Source organism: Zingiber officinale, chromosome 11A (assembly GCF_018446385.1).
Source record: "Zingiber officinale cultivar Zhangliang chromosome 11A, Zo_v1.1, whole genome shotgun sequence".
NCBI classification, from domain to species: Eukaryota; Viridiplantae; Streptophyta; class Magnoliopsida; order Zingiberales; family Zingiberaceae; genus Zingiber; species Zingiber officinale.
The window spans coordinates 66661533-66667532 of record NC_056006.1 but is presented as its reverse complement, the minus strand read 5'-3'; the positions used below and the strand labels follow the sequence as shown (position 1 = coordinate 66667532).

Genomic DNA, 6000 nt, shown 5'->3' with positions numbered 1-6000 from the left:
ACCTTATCCAGTGGCAGAGAATTAAGCCCGAGAACTTCTCAGGCACCAGCGAACCATGGGATGCTCAGGCATGGTTTAAAACACTGGAAAGCACAATGGAGCTTCTAGACTGGCCAGAGCACGAAAAGGTGAAGTGTTCCTCCTTCATTTAAACCAGATGACATGGGCCAACTTCGAGAAAGAATTCTTCGAGGAATTCTTTCACATGCAAGTCACGAACCGACACTATGACGAGTTTACAAAATTTCGTCAGGGCAACCTATCGGTTCAGGAAGCCGTGAAGAAATTCAACAGGTTGGCCCGTCTGTGTGAATGTGGCTGGTGGCGTTCATAGGCCACAAACCACAGAGGAGCTAGTGAGTAGTGCTCGATCACCGAACACTATCAGCAAAGATCACCCAGCAGGCAGGTTTCCACAGAGCCCAAGGGACAAGCCGGCACAGGTACTCAGCAGAAACAACAGGACATAGCTCCAACTGGAAGGGGAAACGCAAGGCGCAGTGACCCAAAAGGGGGCCAGCTGGAAAACATTCCAGACATCCCAAGTGTGCTATTTGTGGGAAACATCATCCGGAGTTTGCCGCAAGGGTACGCGAGGATGTTTTGAATGTGGATAGAAGGGCACATGGCTAAGCCGAACAAGAACAGCCTCAACCTCACCGGATGGAGTTTGGCAGTGGTATGATTAGATGGTCCATGATCAATCAGATTAGAAGCCCCACAACACGAATGCCGGATTTTCTCCGACCAGAGGACGTAAATGCCTCGGCTTGTCACAGTCGATCAAGATTTTACAAAGATAATGCAACCTTATTCGACATCGGGCAACCCACTCTTATGTATCTAGGAGAAATTAGCAACACCTCCGAGTTACTCAATAGTCAGTTTCGACAACACTACCCTCAGAAGACATTATGGCATCTACGCACTAGCTTAGAGCAGTGCCAGTCGTTATCTGATAGTGCTAGAAATAACTGACTACAATGTCATCTTTGGAATGGATTTTCGATCGATGCTTCTATAGAGTGCCGTAAACAAAAGGTCATATTCCAACCTGAAGAAGGAGTACAGTTTGAGTACATAGGAAAACCAAAGAGAAAAGCCGAAAGTTTCTCGCAGCTATTGGATTCAGGATGCATGGGATTTTTAGCAAATGTAGTCAACATCAGCCAGGACAAGAACCAACAGCTATCCAGGCTTAGCACCAGACAGTGAGATTGAATTTGAGATAGAGCTCATTCCCACAAATCCAATTTCCAAGGCACTGTATCGTATGGCTCCAGCGAATCAAAGGAACTTCAGGAGCAATGCGAGCTTCTTGACAAGGGTTTCATACACCCTAGTCACTCACCATGGGGAGCTGTTGTTCGTGAAGAAGAAGGATGGAAGCATGATGCATAGACTACCGTGCCTTGAACCAGGTCCCAATTAAAAACAGTACCATCTCCCAGGATAGATGACTGTTTGATCGCCTAAAGGAGCCACAGTTCTCTAAAATTGATCTCGGATCGGGATATCACCGTGTTAGAGTCAAGAAAGGTGATATACCTAAAACAGCTTGACGGACATTATGAGTTCGTAGTCATGCCTTTGGCGTGACTCCAGCTACTTTCATGGACCTCATGAACAGAGTATTCAGAGAATACTTAGACAAGTTTGTCATCGTGTTCATCGATGACATTCTTATCTATTCAGCACCAGGGACCATGCAGCATCCGAAGACAATAGCAGATCCTTGACGCCAAATTCAAAATGTGAATTTTGGCTAGACCAGTAGCCTTTCTCGCACATCATCTCCAAGGATGGTGTTATGGTAGATCCCGAAGATAGAAGTAAAATAACTGAAGAGACCTAGGAACGCCAATGAAATCGAAGCTCGGGATTAGCGACTATAGGAAATTCAGAGGACTTCTCCAGATAGCCTCCCTCTCACCAGAAGAACAGAAATTTCAAAGGATGAGGATCATGAGAAATTTTCGAACTAAACGGAGATTGACCAGGTTCTATTTTAGCTATACCAGAAAACACGGACAGCTTTGACATCTACAGTGATGCCTCAAAACCGCCAGACAACTCAAGGATTATGAGAGGAACTATCCTACTCACGACCTTGAGCTTAAAGCGAGGGTGTTCGCCTCAAGATTTGGGCATTATTCTAACGGAGCTCAGGCATGAGTGTATACATCATTCAAAGGTATTTCTTTAATAACGATTACTCAAGGCGTCGATATGGATGGTTAGAGGTCAAGGATTATGACATAGATATCCTCTCTATCAGGAAAGCTAATAAGGTAGCACTGCGACCAGAAGGTGCACCTATTATCTTTCACGATGTCACCACCCCTAAGGAAGGAGATTACCTTTTAGTCTCGAGCTTATAGTCGGGCAGCTTTCCACTATGTCCTTAGCATCTACCTTGCTTGATGATATCCAGGACCAGGAGCAAGATCCCGAAATCCAAAATCAAGCAAGGGTTAGCAGAGGCGAAGTGGAGAGTTCGAGTGTCCGCCGATGGGGTAGTGTATCTTGTGTGAGGACTTTTGTGTTCTAGATCGGGAGGAACTACGAAAGCAGATTCTAGACGAGGCTCATAGGACTCCCTATGCGATGCATCCGGTTCCACCAAAATGTATCGGGATCTAAAGAAACGATTTTGGTGGCACAGGATGAGCGAGATATCGCCAGAATCACGCCAAGATCCGTCTAACTTGCCGAGGGTTAAGGCGCAACATCACCAAGAGGAGTTCTGCGGTGATCCAGATTCCGAATGGAAGTGGAGGATATCTCTATGGACTTCATAGTGGGATTACCCGAACCACAAATGGTTTTGATGCCATCCGGGTAATAGTCGACAGGTTGACTAAATCAGCCCACTTCTTAGCTATCGAATATCCTATTCCATGGAGCAGCTAGCTCGGTTGTATCTCAAGGAGATTGTCAGCCGCATGGAGTCCCACGAACCATTATATCGACAGACAAGAGATTTACATCACACTCGAAGTGTACAGTCATATGGGTACCCGAAAAATTGGCCACCTTCCATCCCAGCACGGATGGTCGAGACAGGAGCGAGTAAATCGTGTACTTTGAAGATATGCTCCGGGGCCAGCCCTAGATTTCAAGGAAGTTGGTGCAAATATCCGAGTCTAGCGAATTTGCATACAATAATAGTTATCGTGCCACTATCGGCATGACACCTTATGAGGCACTCTATGGGCGGAGGTGCAGATCACCAATCTGCGGTATGAGAGTGGTGAATGCGAAGGAACTAGAGCTTGAGCAGATCTAGTAGCGATACCACAACTGCCATACAAGAGATTCGCGGAGAGGATAGAGACAGAGACAGGGAGGGAAGAGCTATGCGATACACGCACGCAGACCCTAGAGTTTTCAGTTGGGGATACAGCTTTCCTCGAGTAGCTCCTATGAAGGAGTCATGCGTTTTGGGAAGAAGGGCAAGCTAGCTCCCGGATATGTGGGACCATACCTTATCAGGAGAAGAGTGGGCAAGGTAGCATATGAGCTAGAGCTACCCTGAGAAATGTCACCGTCCACAACGATTTCATGTCTCCATGTCAAGAAGCATATTCCGATGCCACCCAGTGATTGAGCCCCGTGCTGTACAGTCCGTGATGATCTCAGCTATGACGATCGGCCTATTCAGATAATAGACCGAGCAGTAAAGAAATTACGAACAAGGAAGTACCATTAGTCAAAGTCACCGGCAAAATCACACAATGAAGATAGGCGACTTGGGAGACAGAGGCCGCATGAGATGAGTACCGGAGATTGTTTTAAGTTCGGGACGAACTTTTATAAGATATGGGGATTATAACGAAAAATTCCCAATTTATTTTAGAAATATCCTATGATTTCTCTAGATTTTAGGATATTTTACATAATTTTGAAGCACCAAAAGTAGCAAAACAAACAAGTCGCAAAATTGCTTAAAGTGAATCGAACAGAGACCTATGGTGTAAGGGATAATGTTAGTAACCAGTTGAACCCAGCAGGGCCGTGCTGAAAGAAGAGGGAATCAATTATATTTATAATTGATTTTTGGATGAATTAATTAGTAAATATAAATAAGGATTTAAGTGAGAAGTTTTAGATTATTTCTCACCGTAGTTTTTCCTCACCCGAAACCTAAAACCGCCGCACCTCTCTTCTTCTCCTCTTCCTCACGCACGGCACACCAAGCCAAGGGGCAAGGGAACATCTTCCAGCGATGACTCCAACACGAAAAAGGTTCTTCTCCGCGAGAGGAACGCGAGGACGTAAGCGGTTCGTCGAACGGAGCAGTTTCCGAAAAACCTAGCGGATAGAATCGTAAGAAAACCTTGCGATTGAGGTAAGAAACCCCTCACCGGCAGTATAATTGCTCTCGCTTGCTAGTTTTGGGCGTTAGTTCAGTAGTTCTATAGTTTTCAGTTTTAGGGTGTGCTTGTAGTGCACACCAAGTATTCGGTAGAATGCCCAGTTCAGAAGGATGCACCAGTAGGCGTCCTAACAGCATGTAAAATGTATTAGAAACATTTTATTCAGCTTATTATCAGTTATTACAGCTATATGGATTAGATATCCATTGGGTGGGCTCCCACAGTAGCCTCTAGGTTCAGATAACCTAGCTCTAGGTTCAGATAACCTAGAACAGCAAAGTAAAATAAAACAGTATTCAGTATTTTACTTTTATTCAGATGGCACTGTACTTGGATCAGATATCCATGGGCTGGACTCCCACAGTCGTCCCTAGGTTCAGATAACCTAGTTCGGAACTTGCAATCCCGGGTCTCGTAGGGACGCGCGCACAGTAAGTACAGTTGCCAGGGCCCCAGCAGCATGTCTAGTATTTTCATCTATTATTATATATAGTTTTCCAAATATGTAATCAGTGATGGAAACACTAACTTAGTTTCAGTTTCAGTAATTATCTCAGTTAAGTGTCATGATTTGAGTTCATGACCGGTTAGATGTATATGCATGACTGGTTCAGTATTCCTGCTTAGTTTCAGATACAGTATGCTATGCTCAGCTTGTTTGTATGCCATGATTAGTTCAGTACATGTTTGTATGCCATGCCATGTTGCCATGCTCAGTTTAGTTTTCAAACAGCGTGTTTTAAAAACATTATCGCATCGTTGCATGTTTTTGTGAGGTAGATGGTTTCTTACTAAGCTCTTTAGCTTACAGATGCTACTTTTCTTATACTGCAGATACCGGTAAAAGAAAAGTGGACTAGCGGAGGCTGGAGGGCGATGCTACGATGATGTGTGTGTGCAAGGGGTCTGGAATAAAGATCCTTGGGATCTATACGCTTTTATTTCAGTTTTAGTACTTAACATGTCTAGTTTTATGACTTAGTCTTGTTACTAGGTGTTATAGCTTAGTAAATTATGTCTTGTTTAGTTTATCATGTTTAGAATGTTAGTATTTACATGCTAGAGTGGGTTTCATGTATCTAGAGCTTGTGTATGGGATTTTTGGTACGAATCAGTGCTGGAAACCAGAAATTTTGATTTCGCCAGATTATCAACTCGGATCGGCCGCCAGACCGATCCAAATTATTTCTTCCTCTCCGGATCACTGGACCGATCCAGATTCTGATACAGCTCATTGATTCTGGATCGGCCACCGACCGACCCAAAGAACAAGAGGGCATCCCGGCCTCTCTGCTTAGCCTGCTCGCCGCAGACGACATCCAGACACACCGGATCGGTCTGATCCGACCGCCGGATCGTCCGCACCGTCCATCGAAAGCGAATCGCCGTATCGCGATCGGATCGACGCCGGATCCCGATCTGCGTATCGTCTCGCACGCGGCAGATCCAAGCAGGCCTGAATTCGGTCGATTCGATCCAAGTCCACTACACTAAGTGGAAGTCGCCTTGAGTTCTAGCCTGATGGGAGGTCAAGTATCCTCCTTAGTACATATACCCCAACCGAAAGGTCTTGAACCCTTCCTTATAAACAGGGGTGTAGGCTGTCAATTATGCTTAGTGA

At 45.1% G+C, this 6000-nt stretch overlaps 1 pseudogene; it reads left to right on the top strand.

Moving 5' to 3' along the window:
• The first annotated feature begins 625 nt into the window (after nt 1-625).
• LOC122031430 overlaps nt 626-6000 on the top strand; it is a 38311-nt pseudogene continuing 32936 nt past the window's right edge.